We start from the raw sequence: 25383 nt of genomic DNA, 5'->3' as shown, positions 1-25383 counted from the left end.
TGGGTCTTTGACTTGTTTAGCAGCAGGTTGTTAACCTTGCACAGCTTGCTCAATTGCTCTACCTCATCCCTGTACGCCGCCTCGTCCCCCCCCGAGATACATCCCACCACGGTGGTGTCGTCTGCAAACTTTACGATGTAGTTGCTGGGGTGGATGGGGGTGAAGTCGTGGGTGTAGAGGTTGTAGAGGATGGGGCTTAGCACGCAGCCCTGGGGTGACCCAGTGCTGAGGCTGAGGGCTGTGGAGGTGTGGGGGCCCACCCGCACCCTCTGGGGGCGGTCGGTCAGGAAGTCCTTGATCCACGCACATATAGAGTGTGATAGACCCAGGTCTAGTAGTTTGGTCACTAGCCTGTCTGGAAGGATGGTGTTAAAGGCGGAGCTGAAGTCCACGAAGAGCAGTCTCGCGTAGCTGTTTCCCCTCTCCAGGTGGGATAGAGTGGCGTGGAGAGTCGTCGCTATGGCGTCCTCTGTGGACCTGTGGGCTCTGTAGGCGAACTGGTATGGATCCAGGTTGGGCGGGAGGCGTGTGAGTATGTGGGCCCGGACTAGTTTCTCGAAGCACTTCATGATGATTGGTGTGAGTGCCACCGGGCGGTAGTCAGTTAGGCAGCTCACCGTGCTTTTCTTCGGGACTGGGATGATAGTTGAGGTTTTCAGGCAGGGTGGGACGGTGGCCTGGGACAGGGACTGGTTAAAGATGTTGGTGAAGACCCCGGCCAGCTGGTCGGCGCAGTCTCTCAGCACCCGTCCCAGGACGCCATCCGGCCCCGAGGCTTTCCTGGGGTCCACCGCCTTCAGTACGCGTCTCACCTCGTGCTCTGTGAGGGTGAGGCTGCTGAGAGCTGGAGAGAGTGGTGTCTGTGTTGTGGTTACCTCCGTTCGCCCCTCGTCGAACCGGGCGTAGAAGGTGTTCAGCTTTCCCGCCAGCAGGGGGTCGTCCTCTGCGGCTGTGAGCCTGTTGGCTCTGAAGTTTGTCATCTGCTGAACCCCCTGCCACATCCGCCTGGAGTCGTTGCTCAGGAGGCATTCCTCAATCTTCTCTCTGTGCTCTGCCTTGGCCGCTTTGATGCCGCGCTTTAGGTTGGCCCTGGTGGAGCTGTACAGCGGTGTGCGCTTCCCTGCGAAGAAGGCGTTGTCCCTCTCATTTATCAGTTTTTGGACCTTCCCAGTCATCCATGGCTTCGTGTTGGGGTAGACCCGGACCCGTTTGTCCACGGTGACTGAGTTGGTGCAGTTCACTATGTGGTTCAGAACCGACGACGTGTACTGTTCCAGGTCCTCATGCTCATATTCCTGCCATAGGGTGTCATTTAGGCAGATCTGCAGTGGAGCGGACCCTTCTGGCCAGGTTCTGACAGTCTTAGTGGAGATCTGCAGTGGAGCGGACCCTTCTGGCCAGGTTCTGACAGTCTTAGTGGTGGTGGGAGCACTTTTCCCCATTGTAGTGTATGCAGGAATCAGGAGGATTGACACATGGTCAGACATGCCTAGATGAGCTAGTGGACTAGCCTTGTAAGCACGTTTGATGTTGGTGTATACCTTATCCAGTGTTTTTTCTCCTCTCGTTGTAAAGTGTTGTAAAGTGTCGCAGTTTGCAGGCTTGAAATGTACATATTTGTGCCTCAGCACTACACCTGATTTTTTTCAGTCCAGCAGCTGCCATCAATCCGTACAGACTGTCCAGGGCCCAGAACCTAGGTCTTTGCTGTGTTCAGGGCCTGGACGGCCCTGTGGTAGAAGCTGTTCTTCAGTCTGTTTGTCCTTGCGGCCAAGGTCCTGAACCGCCTTTTCGAGGGCAGCCGGGTAAAGTGTTCGTACCCAGGGTGGGTTGGGTCCCTGGAGATCTTGGAGGCCTTCCTGAGACAGCGTGTGTCGTACAGCTCTTCCAGAGAGGGGAGGGGGGCGCCGGTGATCTTCTGTGCTGTTCTCACGACTCTCTGTAGCGCATTTCTCTCCGCGGTAGTGCAGCTGGAGAACCAGTTGCAGATGCCGTAGGTGAGGATGCTCTCCACTGCGCCGCGGTAGAAGGTCACCAGTATCTCCTGCTTGCTGTGTTCCTTCCTGAGGACTCTCAGGATGTATAGCCGCTGTTGTGCAATATGCAGACAGAAGAGACAGGAGACAGACTACTGATGAGACCATAGAGGTGTTGGAGTCTGAGATATGTAAGTAAATGCCAAAATACTAGTCTTTACATGCAGAGTTGATGTGTGATGTAGCCTTTTGATGGATGCCCCATTGATTGCAGTAGCGGAAATTGTTGATTTGACCTGTGAGAATTCATTTGTGGACCTCACCAATGATGACTCTGGACCTGTTGTGGTGAGTATGATTCAGCAGTTCATTCAATAATTATTAAAAGTTTTACATCCTATAGTATAAACCTCAGCAATTTAACACATGTTATTTGATTGACACTTTGTATTGCCTCTGATTTTTATTTTCTTAATTCCCGTTGGCCTAATTTTCCTGGGCTTGTCATCCCATTACAGATCGTAGATGAAAGTTATGTGCTGAGCAGTGATGAAGAACAGGATTCTGTTGCCAGGTGAGACCAACCACCTGGCTAACATAACCATAACTTGGGCAAATAGTAGCATTATTTCCTCTGCATGAAACTATGGTTTAAAAGATACATGGATTATGTTGCTCACAGATCAACCACAGGAACCATCAGTTGTCCCATCTGTCTGGACAGCTATAAGGAAGTGAGTGAAATCCTCTCCACTTTTCCATTAAAGTGAAGTTTCTGTAGAAGTGTATGTAGAAATGGGTGTACTGTACTGTATCATAATAGTAGGGGATGTGAGGTTCCGAATCATCAGAAAACATGAGTGCTTCTGTTTTGTCTCCCCTCAGATCGTAGAGAGTGGGAGAATTGTTGTTTCCTCCCAGTGTGGTCACCTGTTCTGCCAAACATGCATTAGTGAGAGCCTTGCCATATCACAGACTTGTCCAACCTGCAGGATGAAACTCAATCACAAGCAATGCCATCCGATCTACATCTGACCTGTACATCTTTTGCACTATATTCCTGCTGTTTCATACGTTTTGCTATTATTGTAACTTATATTACACTTTACTGTTCATTGATGTTGATGTTGAAGAGCTGTTCTGCACCAAGCATTTTGTTGCATTTTATACTTGTTTCAATATAATGATAAATAAACTTGAACTTGAGTCACAGGAGGGCTACTCACTGAGGTTTAGACCTGGGACTACTATAGATTATAGTTACAGTGAGTATAGCTGTGTGTTACAGTGTATAGTAACTACAAAGTTAGAGAGGGTAAAATAACAGTATGATTGAAATCAAACTCTGCCGGAACTGAAACCTTTCTATGCACTTGTCATTGTCATGCAGAGCCAAGCTTCCTGCATGAAGACGACTGGCACTTCCTCTAAAAGTCCCCCAATAGCTAACGTCTATCCAGTTGAATACAGATTCACGCCAGACTATATACAGTGGGGGAAATAAGTATTCAACACATAAACAAGCCGCCTGCTGCAGCCTAGTTTTCTTCTCCTGCCTGCCTCATACCATGTGCACACCATGACACATCTCAGACATGGCTTCGCTGGCCGTGTGTGTGTGTGTGTGTGTGTGTGTGTGTGTGTGTGTGTGGATGTGTGGATGTGGATGGGTGGGGAAAGGAAATATAAAAGAGGAGGTAGTAATGACAAGACTAAGAATAGGGCATAGTAACTTGAACGGAACTCTACATTATAGGATAGCATCCATCTGGACTATGACTTATTGTCAGGTAAAAGAAACAGTTTAACATGCACTTGTTAACTGCAGGAAATATACGTCAGAAAGAAAGGAAATGATGGAGGGACTGAAAAGATAGGGACTGACGAGAAGGTTTGGAGTGTGGTGGAGGTGGACAGGGCAGGAAGGGTCAGGTCAGCTTTCTCAAGAGAACAGAGACTGATATGGAAAAGTTGACAAATCGGACAATGTAGGAGTTAGCTAAATCCAGAAGATGGCAGTAGTGCAACGTTAAGAATGCAAGCTGCCATTAAATCCAACAGAAGAAGAATAAGAAAAAAAATATATTAACCTGAATGTAGTCTAGTCTACCTGTAAAAATGTTAGTATGTATGTATGTATGTATGTGCTTATCTATAAGCTAACTAGTTCTTGTGCTGTCTGTAAGCAGCTGTGGGGTCAGCTAACCCGCTGAGTTAGGAGGGATTCAGTTGTGGGGGGAACATTCAATTTGTTCATCCAGTGTATGTAGTAGTTGTGTAGTGGCACTACATTTGAAGGTTAAATCTTGTCTGTGTCAATCATGTGTTTTGCAGTGACAATACTTGGGGTACAATATGAGTGTGGTAAGTGTCTGTTCACCATCACTGCCTTATAATCTGTTCCTGGGAAAGCCTTTGGCCAATTTATGTTAATTGGTATACATTACAAGGAATGTACGAATACAAACGTCTTCTGTCATCTTGTCCTGTCTTACGTGTATTGTGGCTGAGCAGCTTACAAGTCCAGGCACATCCTGGAGACAGACTCCTGATTAGACCATAGAGGTGTTGGAGTCTGAGAAAAGGGTTAAGTAAATGCCAAAATACTAGTCTTTACATGCAGAGTTGATGTGTGATGTAACCTTTTGATGGATGCCCCATTGATTGCAGTAGCGGAAATTGTTGATTTGGCCTGTGTTGATTTTGCAGCTCGCGTGAAGCTGTATTGGTTCAAAACGGGACGCATCTTTTAACTGTCAGATACTAACGGACAAGAACTGGAGAGACGAAGAACTGAGACTGAAACTGAACTGAGACTGAAAAAGTGAGTTTTCCATAATATCACCCCTTTATATCTTAGCGATGTTTTCTCTTTAGCTCCTAGCTAGTTACTAGCCTTTATAATTCAGAGTTTTTCTACGATTCTGTTTCATTTGACATGTACCAACATTCAAATAAGCATATCTTCTTCAACTATTTTCAACTGATTTCAATAGGCTATATGACACATCATCAAGGCTTACAATTTGCACTTTCATAAACTATAAACAACTACAACAACAACAACAAAATACTTGGGGACCAAAACACATCAGACTTGTCCCATATTATCTCAATATGATTGATATCTGGCTAAGCTTGACTTAAGAGGTGTGTTGCTGTGGGAACAAGTCAGTAAGTGTCTTAAGTGTCCGTTGGAAAAGTGGTTCAATGCAAAACAACTGACTAAGCCTGCAAATAAACGCATTCATTGCTTATAATTTAGCTACTATTAACGTTACTCGTAGCTGGCAAGCCCATGGTTTATGGAGCAGTTTCGTTTTGTTTGTCAAGTAGCTAGCTAGATAGCCCCATGGTTAAAGCTTGGTGTGTAGTGACTACATTATGGGTTCATGTTCTCCTCTTACTGTTGGTTGTGTAGTGGGAGGGAACCAGTTCTGGCACTAGGGGCAGAGGGGAGGATTATTAACGTTGCAACTTCCTGTTTAGACTCAACTGTTTTGGTGATCTATTTTCTGGTCCTGTACTGAGAGTACAAGTTGTTATTTTGATTAAACAGTTATCATTACGTTGCCTACGTCTTTCCTTTTTCCTCCGGCACTACACTGGTGACCCCGACGTGGATTTTTGTTAACGTAATTGTGTACAAAAACCAGCGAACGAACATTACAATCCTGCAAAATGTCCGGGCGAGGAAGACGTTCAAACCAGCGGCAGCCATCACCATCCCCTGTCAGGGTAACGCGTGGTGCGCACACTCCCACTCTCAAGCTACCAGAGTTCTGGGACTCAACGCCTGCTGCATGGTTTGCTATTGTAGAGGCACATTTCAACAAAAGTGACATCGATGACGACGACGACCGGTACAACCATGCTGTGGCAATGTTGGGCAGCTCCACCGCAGCTCGAGTGGTAGGTTTTTTGTCTGCTCCCCCGACGACGAACAAATATGAGCGCCTCAAGGCCCTGCTTCTAGAGACATTTGAACTGTCCACTGCGGAGAGGGTGCGTCGCCTATTTGCCATGTCGGACTTGGGTGACGAGAGGCCTTCTGCGCGCATGGAGAGGATGCTAAACCTGCTCGGTACAGAAGACCCCATGATCCTCTTCACAGAGCTGTTCATGCGCACATTGCCAGCTCAAGTTAGGATGGCGCTGGCCAACACCGCCATCATGGAGCCCCGCGCCCTGGCCAGGGAGGCGGACCGGTTCGTCTTGGCCATGCGTCAACGGTCCCCCGACCTGCTCGCTCCCGCGGCCGCCCCGCCACCCGACCGTCGCAGGAGAGCGAAGGATGACGCCAGACCTTCTGGCCAGCAGGGTAACGCTGCGGGCCATTGTTTCTACCACGCCACTTTTGGCGCCAAGGCCAAACGGTGCCGCTCACCCTTCACCTTCGGACCGACGGGAAACGGCGGGGCCGGCACTCAGTAGTGGCCCTGAGCGCTGGCGTCACCAACAGGCTGCTCTTCATACAAGACACCGCCTCTGGTCGCAGTTTCCTTTGTGACACAGGTGCCCAGTGGAGCATCATTCCGGCAGAGAGATCGGATGTGGCGAAGGAGGAGCGTGGTCCGCAGTTGGCAGGCGCGGACGGCACACCTATCTGCTCTTATGGCACTAGGGCGGTGGACGTGTGCTTCGGAGGGCAATGCTTTTCGTGGGATTTTGTCATAGCGGCTGTCACATTTCCCCTCCTTGGTGCGGATTTTCTGTGCGCCCACAACCTGTTGGTGGACGTGGGGAACAGGCGCCTGGTCAACTCACAGACTTTCGCTTCCTTCGCCTGTACGCAGGGGGAGGCGGTCTACAGCGGGTGGTCCAATACGCTCGCCGAAAGTGACCAGTACCTTCGGCTGCTCGCCGAATTCCCCGACCTTACCAAGCCCACCTTCTCCGCGCCCACGGTGAAACACGGAGTGGAGCACCACATCGAGACCGAGGGGCCTCCCCTCCACGCCAGGGCCAGGCGCCTCAACCCGGAGAAGCTGGCCATCGCCAGGGCGGAGTTTGCGCATATGGAGCAGGTGGGCATCGTTCGGCGCTCGAGCAGCCCCTGGGCGTCTCCCCTGCACATCGTCCCTAAGTCAGACGGCGGGTGGCGCCCATGTGGGGACTACCGCCGCCTCAACGACGCGTCCAAGCCTGACCGCTACCCGGTCCCACATGTCCAGGACTTTTCAGCGAACCTGGCAGACAAACGCTTCTTCTCCAAAGTGGACCTGGTACGGGGGTACCATCAGGTGCCGGTGCACCCCGAGGACGTCCCTAAGACGGCCGTAATCACGCCATTTGGACTCTTCGAGTTTCTGCGGATGCCGTTCGGCCTGAAGAACGCGGCGCAGACCTTCCAACGCCTCATGCACTCGGTGCTCCGGGACCTACCATTCCTCTTCGTCTACTTGGATGACATCCTCGTCGCAAGCACCACGGAGGAGGAGCACCTGTCCCACCTCCGGGCCCTTTTCACACGGCTCAGCCAACATGGGCTGATTGTCAATCCGGCGAAGTGTGAGTTCGGACGGAACACCATCGACTTTCTCGGGCACCGGGTCTCCGCAGAGGGGGTGACCCCCCTCCCCTCGAAGGTGGAAGCTGTCGCTGCTTTCCCGCGCCCCAGCACAATCAGCGAGCTCAAGGGGTTCATCGGGATGGTAACCTTCTACTATCGCTTCCTCCACCACATCGCTCACATCCTGCGGCCTCTGTACGATGCCCAGAAGGGCAAGACTCTGAAGCAGCCGGTGGACTGGACGGCGGAGCGTGTCAAAGCCTTTCAGGACACCAAGGCGGCCCTGGCCCGCGCTGCCATGTTGGCCCACCCCTCGCCCTCGGCACCCACTGCTCTCACCACGGACGCCTCTGACTTTGCTGTGGGAGCGGTGTACGAACAGTGGGTTGGGGACGCCTGGCAGCCTCTTGCATTCTTCAGCCGCCAGCTGTCTCCCAGAGAGCAAAGGTACAGCACATTCGACAGGGAGCTCCTCGGGCTGTGGCTTGCTGTGAGACACTTCCGTTTTTTACTGGAGGGCCGCGAGTTTACGGCCTACGTGGACCACAAGCCACTCACGCACGCCATGTCCAAGGTGGCGGAGCCGTGGTCCGACCGCCAACAGCGCCAGCTCGCCTACATATCCGAGTTCACCACAGACATCCAGCACGTTGCTGGGAAGTCCAACCAGGTCGCGGATTGTCTCTCCAGGGCGGTGGTTGGTGCGGTCCAACTGGGTTTGGACTACGCGCGCATGGCTGCAGACCAGGCCGCCGACCCCGCCGTCCAGGCTCTCAAGTTGTCGGACACAGGACTGCGCCTAGAAGAGGTGGTTTTCGGTGACGCAGGGGCCACGCTCCTGTGCGACGTCTCCATGGGTCAGCCACGACCGGTGGTCCCCGCCAACTGGAGGCGCCCCGCCTTCGAGGCGATACACGGCTTGTCTCACCCTGGTAGGAAACCGTCCTCACGGCTGGTGTCAGAGAAATTCGTCTGGCATGGGCTCAAGAGGGATGTGAGGGCCTGGGTAGACACGTGCATCGCCTGCCAGCGCGCCAAGGTGCATCGACACGTCAAGGCCCCCCTGGAGCAGTTCTCTGTGCCTGAGCGGAGGTTCGATCATGTAAACGTGGACCTGGTAGGGCCGCTGCCCCCCTCGCACGGATACACCTATCTCTTTACCATGGTGGACAGGACGACTCGCTGGCCGGAGGCAGTTCCGCTCTCCTCAACGACAGCCCCCGACCTGGCCCGGGCGTTCATCGCGGTGTGGGTCTCCCGCTACGGCACCCCTGCTGATCTCTCCTCTGACCGTGGCTCACAGTTTACTTCAGAGCTGTGGGCAGCGGTGGCGGAGAATCTGGGGGTCAAGCTCCACCGCACAACCGCCTATCACCCGCAGGCGAACGGGCTCTGTGAGCGTTTCCATCGATCCATGAAGGCCGCCCTTCGAGCCAGCCTCACGGACAGCGACTGGCTTGACAAGCTGCCGTGGGTCATGCTGGGGCTCAGGACAGCGCCTAAGGAGGACCTCCAGTCGTCGTCCGCTGAGCTGGTGTTTGGACAGCCGCTGCGGGTCCCCGGTGACTTCATTCCCAAGTCAACGGAGCCCTGGTCCGCCGCCGCTCAGCGCGCCTCCCTGCTGGACAGCGCCAGGACCTTCGTCCCGGTCCCGACTACGCAGCATGGTGTCCCTACTTCGAGGGTGCCCCCGGAGCTGCACTCAGCGAGGTTCGTTTTCATTCGTCATGATGGCCACAGGACTCCACTACGTCCTCCTTATGACGGGCCTTTCCGTGTCATCGAGGCCGGAGCCAAGAACTTCATGGTTGACATGGGGGGTAGGCCTGAGTGTGTGTCCGTTGATCGCCTCAAACCGGCCCACTTGGACCTTGAACTGCCCCTGGACTTGGCCCTGCCACCGCGCAGAGGCCGGCCTCCAGTCCTACCTCCCCTGCCGCGCCCTGGCCATTCCCCCCTCCGACCCCGACAACCCCCCGCAGCTCGCGAGCCCCCGGTCGTCACTGCCCCCCGTCCTTCCCTGCAGGAGGACGTGATGGGCGATGTCACACCTCCTCCCGCACCTCCTGACTTTACCTACGATCGTAGGGGCCGGGCCATACGCCCTCCTCGCCGTGAGGATTTCCAATATTGAGGTGAACACTGGGGGGGCTGGTGTAGTGACTACATTATGGGTTCATGTTCTCCTCTTACTGTTGGTTGTGTAGTGGGAGGGAACCAGTTCTGGCACTAGGGGCAGAGGGGAGGATTATTAACGTTGCAACTTCCTGTTTAGACTCAACTGTTTTGGTGATCTATTTTCTGGTCCTGTACTGAGAGTACAAGTTGTTATTTTGATTAAACAGTTATCATTACGTTGCCTACGTCTTTCCTTTTTCCTCCGGCACTACAGGTGTCAGTTATGGGGCTAGTAGCTAGCTAACACTAACGGTGCGGTTAACTACTTCACTGGTTAAAACTGCTAATCAATATACTTTTCTCCACATTATATTCCTCCAATATATATATGTTTTCAGCAGAAGAAAATGTAGTTTATCTCTCATATCTTCCGACGCTAGGTGTAGCTGTTTCGGCTGTCATGTTTTTTCAAGTGTCTTATTTTACAGAGAAAGCATTGCGTGACAGGCTATTTAAGTTGCCAAAAGTCGCCAAGTTAACAACACTGCCTGTAGCCTAACCATAATTGTGTCTGTAAGCATATATCTCACAGTTTAACTGGTCTGTAAGCATATATCTCACAGTTTAACTGCTCTGAAGAAATAGTATAGACGGAGCTTTTTGTATTCGTCACGTCATCATGCGCGTAGATTTCTATGATCATGCGCACTGCAGCTGTTTGCTGTTCCCTCCAACGTCATATCCTGGCACCAGTAACTACTATGTTTACAACAGGCAACGGTGGTCGAGGCTACACAAGCAGGAAAATGGATGTGAACAAAGTGCTTCTAGTTCTTTCACTGTTAACTTGACTTTTAACCTGTTTACAGATAGATGCACAGTTAATGATCGAGAACATTGAGAGACAGAGGCGTCTGATTGGCCAGCGGGGCTATGGGGATACAATTATATCGCCGACTACTGGTGTGGAATGCTCAATGACAGTGTTTATATTGCGTTTAAACATGCTGGTGTGGACGGTCATATTTTTATATACGAAAAACATTTATCAAAAAAACGTATTGGTGTGGACGTAGCCTAACATTTGTTTCCACCAGGTAGGCTACCTGGTGGGCGGAGCTGGAGCCCAATCAGGCAGATTAGGGGCAGCTGGCGCTGCCTCCTGGTGATTGCTTAAAAGAGGCTCCAGTCTCCAGGTCAGAGTTGCCAACTCCTCTGTGATGGAAGTAGCTGTTGGCTCTCCCAAAAGTAGCTAGAAGATGTATTCATCAAGTTGGCAACACTGCTCCAGCGCTCTCTCCACCAGCACCCTTTCATTAGTGTGCTTGCACACTGATGTAGGCTACTGTACTTGATCAACTGTAAATCAATGTGTGCGGGGTGTACTCTGATATACATCGCATTGGAAACGTGTTTGATGGATGCAAACAAGAGTAGGACCATGAAGATGAACTGAAACATAAAAATAAAAAAAGCTGGCCCACCCTAAAGTAAATTTCTGCCTACGCTACTGCTCCATGTCAGACTGCTACCAACTCTTTTTCCCTCATGAGCTAGTGGGTTTCTATCCTAATTAGAATAGATCCCTTACCCCTTCCTCAATTTGTCTTGTGATCAGCGTTGCCAACTCTTCTGTAATGGAAGTAGCTGTTGGCTCTTCCAAAAGTAGCTAGAAGATGATGTAATCAACTAATTTGCACAATATGCAATTCTGAAAGGCTAAATTAATTAAAAAAAATAGGCTGACCAGGTTTACAAACGAACTATTTACGTATTCACAAGCCATTATGGTTAATGAGCTGAGCTATGATAGCTAGCTAAGCTGACTGAGAGGGTGCGAGAGACTGACTGAGACAGTGAACCATTTGAGGGATTTGAGTGTGAAACTAAAAGACTGAGTGAATATTATTCAAACAAAAACATATCTACAAATATTATACTGAACTGTACAAAAATCATTGTAATGGGATATGTTAGATACTTCATACTACAGTAATTCTCCAAATGACTAGAAAAAGTAGCTAGATTTGTCGCTGGTCGCTTTTGACTAGTTAAGGGTGTATGGAAAGTCGCCAGATCTAGCGACAAAGTCGACAAGTTGGCAACACTGCTTGTGATTGGATGTATTATGTGTTATTTTATTTCCTTGGTTTCTTTACTTCCTAAACTACCATTATTGATTCTTTAGTTTTTTCCAACTCTTTCCTTTATGTTCTTTCCTGTCCCTTTCATATGAGTGTTCCTCCCCCTTCCCAATGAGTGGACAGAAGTAGTAGATAACCTCTCATCCCTGTGCCCGTGCATACCACAGCGTTTACTCAGTGGTGGGGAATGGAAGGCCATCAACTTCTCCTGAATTGATTTAATTGAGTCGTCACTTACAAGGGAGTTCGTTTAATCTCAACGAGACGTCCTTGATATAACGCTAGCTAACACTAACGGTTCGGTTAACTACTTCACTGGTTAAAACTGCTAATCAATATACTTTTCTCCACATTATATTCCTCCAATATATATATATATGTTTTCAGCAGAAGAAAATGTAGTTTATCTCTCATATCTTCCGACGCTAGGTGTAGCTGTTTCGGCTGTCATGTTTTTTCAAGTGTCTTATTTTACAGAGAAAGCATTGCGTGACAATTGGCCTTGGCGGTGGTGACCTTCAGCTCAGTCTTGGCCTCCTTCAGCTGGTTCTCCAGGGCGGTGAGGTCCTCCTTGGCCTTGGCGGTGGTGACTTTTGTCATGAATAAAAGTTGTCGGTAAAAGTTCTCTGATGCAAAAACTATTTAAAAAAAACACAAAAGGTGTTAAAGACTTACCGGGGGCTCCTGTGAGGGGCTCCTGAGGGGCTCCTGTCACCGTCACCTTGGGCCCTGTGGGGGTGCGGCTGGGAGGGGCGGTGGTGGTGGTCCGCTTGGCGCCGGCGGTGGGGGTGGTCGCCTTGGGAACGCCTTGGGAAGCGAGCTTGGCATTAGCAAGCTGGCTGCCATTGCCCTGACGGTCCCAGCCAGCAGTGTAAACTTCACGAGTGGCGGCTCTAGGGCTTCCAACGCAGTTCTCCTTCCAACGCAGTTCCTGTTCTGGATAGCGCCTCGGTTCTCTGCGGTCGCGCCCATGACGGCGCTCAGGAACCCACCTATCTCTTAACCTCGTTTTTTTTTTTTTTTTAATGATAAGCAGGAACAACCTTTAATCAACTCTAATCTGCTTCAGACCTTCACTACAATGTGTTCCAAAATTCTAATACATAGATAATAGATCAAATGGGAGGAATAGACTAGGTGACTAGTTGGTTCACAGACAGCACAAACAGGGGCGTGCCACAACATTCTGGGCCCTATACATTAACAATCTCTGTGGACCCCCTTCCTCTTTTGATCCATGACACATATGGCTCCTGTGAGGGGCTCCTGAGGGGCTCCTGTCACCGTCACCTTGGGCCCTGTGGGGGTGCGGCTGACAACAAAAACATATCTACAAATATTATACTGAACTGTACAAAAATCATTGCAATGGGATATGTTAGATACTTCATACTACAGTAATTCTCCAAATGACTAGAAAAAGTAGCTAGATTTGTCGCTGGTCGCTTTTGACTAGTTAAGGGTGTATGGAAAGTCGCCAGATCTAGCGACAAAGTCAAAGCCAATTAATGGAACAAATCCCTCAGGCTTTTTTTTTCAGCAACTGTATTGCATGTATCATACTGTGCTCTTGGATCTATTAGTCACAGTGTTGTGTGTGTTAAACCAAAAAAAGTGTTTAGCTTGAAGACTGTGTGATAAGTCAGTCCCATTATTTCAATTCATGCATGTAAAGGTGAGTCCACATCAGTTTCAGAGGGAGTGTCTGTGTGTGTGTGTGTGTCCTCCCCTCACCCTCAGTGGTGTGTGTGTGTGTGTGTGTGTGTGTGTGTGTGTGTGTGTGTGTCTGTGTGTGTCCTCCCCCAAACCTTGGCCTTGGCGGTGGTGACCTTCAGCTCAGTCTTGGCCTCCTTCAGCTGGTTCTCCAGGGCAGTGAGGTCCTCCTTGGCCTTGGCGGTGGTGACCTTCAGCTCAGTCTTGGCCTCCTTCAGCTGGTTCTCCAGGGCGGTGAGGTCCTCCTTGGCCTTGGCGGTGGTGACCTTCAGCTCAGTCTTGGCCTCCTTCAGCTGGTTCTCCAGGGCGGTGAGGTCCTCCTTGGCCTTGGCGGTGGTGACCTTCAGCTCAGTCTTGGCCTCCTTCAGCTGGTTCTCCAGGGCGGTGAGGTCCTCCTTGGCCTTGGCGGTGGTGACCTTCAGCTCAGTCTTGGCCTCCTTCAGCTGGTTCTCCAGGGCGGTGAGGTCCTCCTTGGCCTTGGCGGTGGTGACCTTCAGCTCAGTCTTGGCCTCCTTCAGCTGGTTCTCCAGGGCGGTGAGGTCCTCCTTGGCCTTGGCGGTGGTGACTTTTGTCATGAATAAAAGTTGTCGGTAAAAGTTCTCTGCTGCAAAAACTATTTAAAAAAAACACAAAAGGTGTTAAAGACTTACCGGGGGCTCCTGTGAGGGGCTCCTGAGGGGCTCCTGTCACCGTCACCTTGGGCCCTGTGGGGGTGCGGCTGGGAGGGGCGGTGGTGGTGGTCCGCTTGGCGCCGGCGATGGGGGTGGTCGCCTTGGGAACGCCTTGGGAAGCGAGCTTGGCATTAGCAAGCTGGCTGCCATTGCCCTGACGGTCCCAGCCAGCAGTGTAAACTTCACGAGTGGCGGCTCTAGGGCTTCCAACGCAGTTCTCCTTCCAACGCAGTTCCTGTTCTGGATAGCGCCTCGGTTCTCTGCGGTCGCGCCCATGACGGCGCTCAGGAACCCACCTATCTCTTAACCTCATATATTTTTTATTTTTTTTTTTTTTTATGATAAGCAGGAACAACCTTTAATCAACTCTAATCTGCTTCAGACCTTCACTACAATGTGTTCCAAAATTCTAATACATAGATAATAGATCAAATGGGAGGAATAGACTAGGTGACTAGTTGGTTCACAGACAGCACAAACAGGGGCGTGCCACAACATTCTGGGCCCTATACATTAACAATCTCTGTGGACCCCCTTCCTCTTTTGATCCATGACACATATGGCTCCTGTGAGGGGCTCCTGAGGGGCTCCTGTCACCGTCACCTTGGGCCCTGTGGGGGTGCGGCTGGGAGGGGCGGTGGTGGTGGTCCGCTTGGCGCCGGCGATGGGGGTGGTCGCCTTGGGAACGCCTTGGGAAGCGAGCTTGGCTGCAGGTTGGTGGCACCTGGTTGACATGGCCACACCTGGCTCAACTTCAGAGGGGGACTTACCGGGGGCTCCTGTGAGGGGCTCCTGTCACCGTCACCTTGGGCCCTGTGGGGGTGCGGCTGGGAGGGGCGGTGGTGGTGGTCCGCTTGGCGCCGGCGGTGGGGGTGGTCGCCTTGGGAACGCCTTGGGAAGCAAGCTTGGCATTAGCAAGCTGGCTGCCATTGCCCTGACGGTCCCAGCCAGCAGTGTAAACTTCACGAGTGGCGGCTCTAGGGCTTCCAACGCAGTTCTCCTTCCAACGCAGTTCCTGTTCTGGATAGCGCCTCGGTTCTCTGCGGTCGCGCCCATGACGGCGCTCAGGAACCCACCTATCTCTTAACCTCATATATTATTATTTTTTTTTTTTTTTTTTATGATAAGCAGGAACAACCTTTAATCAACTCTAATCTGCTTCAGACCTTCACTACAATGTGTTCCAAAATTCTAATACATAGATAATAGATCAAATGGGAGGAATAGACTAGGTGACTAGTTGGTTCACAGACAGCACAAACAGGGGCGTGCCACAACATTCTGGGCCCTATACATTAACAATCTCTGTGGACCCCCTTCCTCTTTTGATCCATGACACATATGGCTCCTGTGAGGGGCTCCTGAGGGGCTCCTGTCACGTCACCTTGGGCCCTGTGGGGGTGCGGCTGGGAGGGGCGGTGGTGGTGGTCCGCTTGGCGCCGGCGATGGGGGTGGTCGCCTTGGGAACGCCTTGGGAAGCGAGCTTGGCTGCAGGTTGGTGGCTCCTGGTTGACATGGCCACACCTGGCTCAACTTCAGAGGGGGACTTACCGGGGGCTCCTGTGAGGGGCTCCTGTCACCGTCACCTTGGGCCCTGTGGGGGTGCGGCTGGGAGGGGCGGTGGTGGTGGTCCGCTTGGCGCCGGCGATGGGGGTGGTCGCCTTGGGAACGCCTTGGGAAGCGAGCTTGGCTGCAGGTTGGTGGCTCCTGGTTGACATGGCCATACCTGGCTCAACTTCAGAGGGGGACTTACCGGGGGCTCCTGTGAGGGGCTCCTGAGGGGCTCCTGTCACCATCACCTTGGGCCCTGTGGGGGTGCGGCTGGGAGGGGCGGTGGTGGTGGTCCGCTTGGCGCCGGCGGTGGGGGTGGTCGCCTTGGGAACGCCTTGGGAAGCGAGCTTGGCATTAGCAAGCTGGCTGCCATTGCCCTGACGGTCCCAGCCAGCAGTGTAAACTTCACGAGTGGCGGCTCTAGGGCTTCCAACGCAGTTCTCCTTCCAACGCAGTTCCTGTTCTGGATAGCGCCTCGGTTCTCTGCGGTCGCGCCCATGACGGCGCTCAGGAACCCACCTATCTCTTAACCTCATATATTTTTTTTTTTTTTTTTTTTTTTTATGATAAGCAGGAACAACCTTTAATCAACTCTAATCTGCTTCAGACCTTCACTACAATGTGTTCCAAAATTCTAATACATAGATAATAGATAAAATGGGAGGAATAGACTAGGTGACTAGTTGGTTCACAGACAGCACAAACAGGGGCGTGCCACAACATTCTGGGCCCTATACATTAACAATCTCTGTGGACCCCCTTCCTCTTTTTTTTTTGTGATCAAGATTTTTTATTGCTTTTATCAACACATAACAATGACAATACAGAACAAGAAAGGAAGGGAGGGAAAAAATAAAGAAAACAAAAAAGAAAAGGGGTAGTGTAGCAGACAAGTCACAGCCAAATAGTAGAAATACAACACAATCCGGATTGGGGTAAGTGGAAAATCAAATCATAGAGCAGTCAAGTTAGTCAAGTTCAATGAATAAGCCTTCCATGCATCAACTGTACTGGGCCTTGCTTTGTTCAATCTGGCCGTTGTGCACTCAAGATTCACAATCCTCTGTAAAGAGTAAAACCAAAAAGTGTTCATACTGAAATCAGGTGTTATCCAATGTTGAAGAATAGTTTTTTTTGCAGAGGTGAAACCAGCAAATAGCATTTTCTTTTGCGTAATACTTAAATCGAAATCAGAGTCATCATTGAGCAAACATAAACATGGATTAGGAACATAGTCAATCTTAAATAACTTGGACATTACAGAATTGACATGGTTCCAAAAGTTGGCCACGACTGGACACTCCCAGAACATATGGAGAAATGAACCCGGTGTGGGGGTAGGGCAGAATTGACAGTAGTAGTTGGGTTGTAGTTTCATTAAGTATCTTCTATATGGTGTAGCATAGGCCCTGTGGATGACTTTAAAATGAATTAACTGATGAGCTAAATTTTTGGAGGTTGAATTGAGATTAGACCATATTGTGTCCCAGTTTGGGTGGAAATCCAATTCACCAAGCTCTCGGCTCCATAAAGCCTCAACCGCAAGTGGTTTTTTAATTGCGTCCATTAGATTGCGATATATTCTGGATACACAGCCACGAGAGGTTGGGGTATGTTCAATCCAGGCTATCATGGGGTGAGTTGGAAGTGGGGAGCGCCAAGGCACTCCATAGGCCTTGAGTGAGGACCTCAGCTGTAGATAGACAAAATATGATGACGCTGGAAGGACAAACTTAGTTTGGAGGTGCTGGAATGAAACTAGGCCATCATTGTCATACAGGTCTCTGAGAGTATTTACACCCCGAGAGCTCCATGTTTGCTGGGTGAATGGTCGGTTACCCGACATTAAGTTTTGGTTATTCCATAGAGGAGTGGAGGAACAGAATCGCAAGGAACCTCCCATGATTTTCTCAGACGCTTTCCACACCTTAAGGGCGTTATCTATAATGCAACCAAATCTATGACTGAGAGTCCTACGTCCAGTGCCTGAGAAAAGTAAGTCCTCTAATCTGACTGGACTGACCAGGCCTGCCTCTATTGACCTCCAAGGTACTTTTGAATTTGGATTCACCCAGGTGCGTAAGGCTTGAGTCTGGAAAGCTAAATAATACATCTTAAAATCTGGAATTGCCATCCCACCCGACAATTTGGGTTGTTGCAAAGTTGTAAGACGGATTCTCGAGCGTTTGCCAGCCCATATGAACCTTGAGACCAACGAATTAATATCATCAAAGTGTTTGGGTGGTGGGGGTAATGGTAACATGGAAAACAGGAAGTTGATCCTTGGCAAAACATTCATCTTGATTATCGTGGCTCTGCCCTGAAGAGATATTTTGAGGCTATCCCATCTTTGAATGTCCGTTTTGATTTTGTTCAAGGTTACATCAAAGTTGTCTTTAATTATCCGTGGTATGGTTGGGTATATAGTGATGCCAAGGTAGGTAAATTTATCTTTCACTGGGATATGTCTAGGGAGACAGGAGGTTCTTGCTGAAGGACTAAGGGGCATTAGAATTGACTTCGTCCAGTTAATCTTATAGCCTGACAATCTACCGAAATCTTCAAACATTTCTAACACATGGGGGGCAGAAGTATCAATATTATCTAGAAATAATAGAATGTCATCAGCATATAATGAGATGTGGTGGCTATGATCTAGAATTGAAATGGGGGAAATGCAAGTACTCTGTCTGATGGCCTGGGCTAAGGGCTCAAGAGAGAGACAGAACAAGAATGGTGACAATGGGCAGCCCTGCCTCGCTGAGCGCTCCAGTTGGATTGGAGGGGAAATAACATTACCTGTGAGAACAGAAGCGGTTGGTGCATTATACAAAGTCTTAATCATAGCAATGAAATTAACCCCAAAGCCAAGATGGTCTAAAACAGCCCACATGTAGTTCCATTCAAGCCGATCGAAAGCCTTCTCAGCGTCAAGCGAGAATACTGCACAGGGGCTGGGAGAGCTATCGGTTAAATTGATGATATGAAGCAGTCTGCGCATATTGTCAGATGCAAGGCGTCCCTTCATGAACCCTGTCTGGTCTTCACTGATCAAGGCGTCTGTTACAGCCTCCAATCGTATAGCCAAAACCTTAGCATACAGTTTCTGGTCACACGAGATCAGGGAGATAGGCCTGTAGCTAGAGCACTCCAAAGAGTCTCTCCCCTTTTTTAACAAAAGAGAGATAAGGGCAACTTTTTGATCTCTGTGAAAATCACCTCTAGATATAGCATCATTAAAGGAGTCCATAATAAGAGGACCTATCAACTCCCAAAGTACTAAATACAGTTCTGGTGGAAGACCATCTAAGCCCGGCGATTTTCCTTTCTGTAGAGATTGAAGGGCATTGTGTAGCTCCTTTAAGTCAAGAGGGCAGTCAAGAACTTCCCTTTCAGTCTGTGATATCTTAGGTAAATTGAGGCCATGAAGGAACGCCTTGCAGCGAGATGTATCATAATCTATGTCAGATTGGTACAGGTTGGAGTAAAATGTTTGAAATATACTATTCACAGCTTGGGGAGCAGTATGAACAGTGCCCGCAGAGTCTCTAATAGCATTTATAGAGGCTTTGCTTTCATTCTCCTTCAGTCTCAGTGCCAATAAGCGGCTGGGCCTTTCAGCATCAAAATAATATCTCTGTCTCGTTCTATGAAAGATAAATTCAGCCTTTGAGAGAGATATAGCATTATATTCTCCTTTGAGACAAGCGAGCCGTGTGGCTTGATCTTCTGTAAAATTTTGTTTTTGTAAATGTTCTACTGTTTTTATTTCCTTCTCTAGCTCATTAAAACGCTTGTTACGTGCTTTAGAGAGAGTGGAGGAGAACGAAATACAAAGGCCCCTGAGAAAACATTTGGTTGTTTCCCACAAAATTTGAGGATTGTCACACTGTGCTGTGTTTATAGCAAGAAATACTTCAAGTTCAGCTTTAAGAAAGATCGAAAAGTCAGGGTTTGTCAACAAAGTGGTGTTAAACCGCCACCTAGTGGCCTTGTCAGTATTAGCAGAGAGCTGAATCTTGCATGACACAGGTGAGTGATCAGACAACAGTATTGGCAGAATATCAATTGGGGACATGGAGGGAATGAGGGATGGGCTTACAAAAATGAAATCAATTCTGGAAAAAGATTTATGTCTGTTAGAATAAAATGTATAATTTCTGGCCTTATTATTCTGAATTCTCCACACATCAACAACGTTTAAATCCGTTATAAATGAATTTAGAAGTGCAGTTGATTGTGAGCTTACATTAACTGGAGAGGACCTGTCTAATGAGGGATCGAGGACAGAATTGAAGTCACCACCTACTATTAAATGATAGCCTGCAGAGTTTTCTAACAATGTGTTACTGATATCTGGTAGAAACTCTGCGTCGACTTCATTAGGGGCATAAATGGAGGCTAGCATCAATTTAACCTGGTTTATTCTCGTCTTTATGTAAACAAATCGGCCCTGTTTGTCATTTCTTATCTGATCAAGAGTCAAATGCAACCTCCTGTCAACCAAGACGAGCACACCCCGGGTCTTATTTTGAGCGCAAGAGTGCGCAATAACTTTATAATGTTTGTTCTGAAAACGTGTAACGTCACATTCCTTAAGATGTGATTCCTGTATTAGAGCTATGGAGACTTTCTTACGGTGGAGGAATTCTAGAATCCGCGTTCTCTTTATAGCCGAGTTAAGCCCGTTCACATTCCAGCACATAAAAGTTAGGTCAGACGCCATGGGATTCTAATGAGCAAATACAGAATATCTGAATGAAATGAAAGTTCTGGTCATGACTACTTAGTATTTCTATCAGTACAGTAAAAGTCCAATCCGTTACGCGACTTGTCCGTTGGGAGGGGGAGGGAGAAAAACAAATGAAGAGAAAAATACAATGTACAAAAAAGTTAGCAAACCGCGAAGGTAACCTACAGGCTTGCCAAAACATAAACATTCTCTGAGACGTGACTCAGTCTATTGCAACGCTGTAGCCCACAAATCGGCTCAATACACCACCTGCTAGTTATAACAATGAGTCTTTATCGAACTTAAAGAATCATATCATCCCCTCAAAAAAAGGTAGCCTAGACATGGCATTAAATAATGAAAATAACGGGATATCAGCAGGCCATCATAATGGTGAAAAATGATAGTTTGAGATAGGGGAACATAACAACCATACCTCGTTAGACCCAGCGTTAGTCAAAGTAAACATCCATAAGCAATTGCATATCCTGGGGGAAAATAAAGTAAAATAGTCATTTCTATCGTTGAAATCTAAAGCAGTCCCCATGGCAATGTCGTGGCTGATTAGGTGGTCAGTTCCATCCCGTCACCATCCTCGATCACCGGATCATTGACAGCGGTAGAGTCCTCTCGGCCGGGCCGCCTGGCAGGTGTGGGTCGCACGGGTCCTGTAGACAGCTTCGTTGTTGGGTCGCGCCGCACAGCACCGGCGTAGGATTCGGATTGGTGTGGCTGAAGTGGTGACTTCAAGGATCGGATGAAGTCCTCTGCTCTGGACGGACAGTCGAAGGACATCTTATTGCCATCGTGCTCCATTTTGAGAATAGCGGGGTAGATTAGGAAAGGCTGCAGACCCATGGCATGCGCATCCTTGATAACCGTGTTGAACCCCTTCCTCTTGGTTGTAGTTGGGGCACTGTAGTCTGGGAAGAACAGGAGGGTGGATTTGTCTTGCTTCACTGGATATATCTTCCTAGCTTCCTTTAGGATGGTGGTCCTGTCCTGCCATCTCAGTAGACGGAAGATGAGGGTACGGGGGCGATTGCTGTTTTGCTCGCGGCCGTTATATATGCGGTGAGCACGGTCAATCTCGATGACTCGGCCAGCCAAGGAGGGAATCCACTTCGCCAGGTTGGCTTTGAGGTAACCTGCAGCATCCGAGCCCTCCAACGACTCTGGTAAGCCTACCAGACGTAGATTATTTCGCCGAGCCCTATCTTCCATGTCAGCTGTTTTCTCTGTGAGTTGTTCCACCTGCTTTCGGAGTTCAGCAATGCTATGTCTGTCCTCGCGCACAGCCATCTGAACAGAGTCGATGCGGCTCTGGGTCTTTTGGGCTAGCTTAGCTTGGTGCTCGATATCCGTTTTCATACCTCGGATAAACTCGTTGGTCTTTTCGATGTCGATTTTGATTGAGCAAAGCTGAGGGGTTAGGATGGAATCCACAGCATCTTTGATGGCCGAAGTAATAGCTGTGTTCAGGATGGATTGCTGTTCTTGCAGCGCTAGCCTGATACCGTCAGCAATGGCGGCGTCGAGGTCTTCTTTTGAGATGGATGTATCTTTACATTTCTTCTTAGTTGGAGAGTTTTCAACCTCTCTTTTGCGACTTCCCATAGCAAGTGATGTGGTCATTGCTGTTTCTAATATATTATTCGATAAATTGTAAAGTATTAGTGCAATTAAGTGGCAAATTGAGCGGACAAGAAGACTACGTGTGCATCGTCAACGAGTGGTCACGTGACTCCCCCCTTCCTCTTTTGATCCATGACACATATGGCTCCTGTGAGGGGCTCCTGAGGGGCTCCTGTCACCGTCACCTTGGGCCCTGTGGGGGTGCGGCTGGGAGGGGCGGTGGTGGTGGTCCGCTTGGCGCCGGCGATGGGGGTGGTCGCCTTGGGAACGCCTTGGGAAGCGAGCTTGGCTGCAGGTTGGTGGCACCTGGTTGACATGGCCACACCTGGCTCAACTTCAGAGGGGGACTTACCGGGGGCTCCTGTGAGGGGCTCCTGTCACCGTCACCTTGGGCCCTGTGGGGGTGCGGCTGGGAGGGGCGGTGGTGGTGGTCCGCTTGGCGCCGGCGATGGGGGTGGTCGCCTTTGGAACGCCTTGGGAAGCGAGCTTGGCTGCAGGTTGGTGGCTCCTGGTTGACATGGCCATACCTGGCTCAACTTCAGAGGGGGACTTACCGGGGGCTTCTGTGAGGGGCTCCTGAGGGGCTCCTGTCACCGTCACCTTGGGCCCTGTGGGGGTGCGGCTGGGAGGGGCGGTGGTGGTGGTCCGCTTGGCGCCGGCGATGGGGGTGGTCGCCTTGGGAACGCCTTGGGAAGCGAGCTTGGCATTAGCAAGCTGGCTGCCATTGCCCTGACGGTCCCAGCCAGCAGTGTAAACTTCACGAGTGGCGGCTCTAGGGCTTCCAACGCAGTTCTCCTTCCAACGCAGTTCCTGTTCTGGATAGCGCCTCGGTTCTCTGCGGTCGCGCCCATGACGGCGCTCAGGAACCCACCTATCTCTTAACCTCATTTTTTATAATTATTTTTATTTTTATGATAAGCAGGAACAACCTTTAATCAACTCTAATCTGCTTCAGACCTTCACTACAATGTGTTCCAAAATTCTAATACATAGATAATAGATAAAATGGGAGGAATAGACTAGGTGACTAGTTGGTTCACAGACAGCACAAACAGGGGCGTGCCACAACATTCTGGGCCCTATACATTAACAATCTCTGTGGACCCCCTTCCTCTTTTGATCCATGACACATATGGCTCCTGTGAGGGGCTCCTGAGGGGCTCCTGTCACCGTCACCTTGGGCCCTGTGGGGGTGCGGCTGGGAGGGGCGGTGGTGGTGGTCCGCTTGGCGCCGGCGATGGGGGTGGTCGCCTTGGGAACGCCTTGGGAAGCGAGCTTGGCTGCAGGTTGGTGGCTCCTGGTTGACATGGCCACACCTGGCTCAACTTCAGAGGGGGACTTACCGGGGGCTCCTGTGAGGGGCTCCTGTCACCGTCACCTTGGGCCCTGTGGGGGTGCGGCTGGGAGGGGCGGTGGTGGTGGTCCGCTTGGCGCCGGCGATGGGGGTGGTCGCCTTGGGAACGCCTTGGGAAGCGAGCTTGACTGCAGGTTGGTGGCTCCTGGTTGACATGGCCACACCTGGCTCAACTTCAGAGGGGGACTTACCGGGGGCTCCTGTGAGGGGCTCCTGAGGGGCTCCTGTCACCATCACCTTGGGCTCTGTGGGGGTGCGGCTGGGAGGGGCGGTGGTGGTGGTCCGCTTGGCGCCGGCGGTGGGGGTGGTCGCCTTGGGAACGCCTTGGGAAGCGAGCTTGGCATTAGCAAGCTGGCTGCCATTGCCCTGACGGTCCCAGCCAGCAGTGTAAACTTCACGAGTGGCGGCTCTAGGGCTTCCAACGCAGTTCTCCTTCCAACGCAGTTCCTGTTATGGATAGCGCCTCGGTTCTCTGCGGTCGCGCCCATGACGGCGCTCAGGAACCCACCTATCTCTTAACCACATTTTTTTTTTCATCAATCAATTCACAAAATTATGTTGATGAGGATTCAAAGTAGTATGACAGAAATAAGGTTTTTTAGTTAGTGAATAATGCCTATTGCTAGCTAGCTAATTTACACAATCGTGTTTCACTGGCTTTTTACTCGCGATGAATAATGGCCAAATATGTCACCTTATTGAGTCTGTTTGCAAGAATCTTAGTGAACACCTTTAGGTCGCTTCCGAGGAGGGCAATAGGACGGTATGAGGCTGGATCGGTTTCCTCCCTATCCTTCTTCAATAACAGGGATATGTTAGCCAAATACAGGGATTCAGGGAGACGCCCTGTAGCAATAGAATGAATAAACATTCTTAACATAATGGGAGAGACTTTGTCCGAGTATGCTTTATAGAACTCTATGCCATACCCGTCTGGTCCGGAGGCCTTCCCGTTAGGGAAAGAGCGTATTGCTTCCATGACCTCCTCTAAAGTTATCTCTGAGTTCAATTCAACTTGTGCAGAGGTACACAATTTAGGCAGGCGGAGAGCGCTAAGAAAATCAGAAATTTGCGCTGTATCAGCTGTGATTTTCGAGGAGTTGAGATTCTCATAAAACTCACGGAAGCACTCGTTGATTTTTTGGGGGATCTGTGGTTATAGAATCCGTATTGATTTTAATTGTATTAATCATTCGCTTGGCCTGAATACACCTAAGCTGGCGAGCTAATAATTTGTCTGGTTTGTCGCTCAACTCAAAGTGTTTTTGTTTCATTTTCAATAGCGTTTTGCTCACCTGGTCGGAGAGAATAGAGTTATATTTGAATTTAAGCTTCATTATGTCTTTAAGTGTGGAGGATGAAGCTGATGACCTATATTCAGTTTCAAGCGTTGAAAGCTTAGCAGAGATTTCCACCATTTCTTTCATCCTGTCTTCAATGTATGACGCATCATTTGAAAGCTTACAAAAACATCTTCACTCTGGCAGGCGTTTTAAAAAATCTTCGTTTTCAGAGGGCAAAAACTTGTTGCGTCTGGACGAACCCCCCAAAACGAATATATAAATCCAAGTTTATCAAAAAAACGTATAGGGGTGGACAGGGCTTTAGTGTCAGGAGGCTGTTGCTCTCAGAGCGACCAGATATTAAGCACATGTAAAAAACTGGAAAATGATTTTGCCTACTGGTAGCTATTTTCACTGTCTGTTGTCACATATTGCCTAGACCAGGGGCCACTTGGCTCATACATGTGACTAGTGAGTACACCTGCCAGTCGTTTAGTGCTCGTTAGTGGGGAGGGGCTACAAGCCTGCTAGTCTTCAGCAATTACTTAACCTCCATTAATCACAGTATTGTTGAAATATTTATTTTATTTTTAGGAAACCCAGTATTGTCAGACACATCTGCCACTGCTCCAATGGACACTGATGAACCACTTGGTGAGTAATGGGGTGGACGTGGGGGTGTTCTTGTCCTGTC

Source organism: Nansenia antarctica (assembly GCF_963989245.1).
Source record: "Nansenia antarctica genome assembly, contig: SCAFFOLD_214, whole genome shotgun sequence".
NCBI lineage: Eukaryota > Metazoa > Chordata > Actinopteri > Argentiniformes > Microstomatidae > Nansenia > Nansenia antarctica.
Note: the sequence above shows the minus strand (reverse complement) of the source record.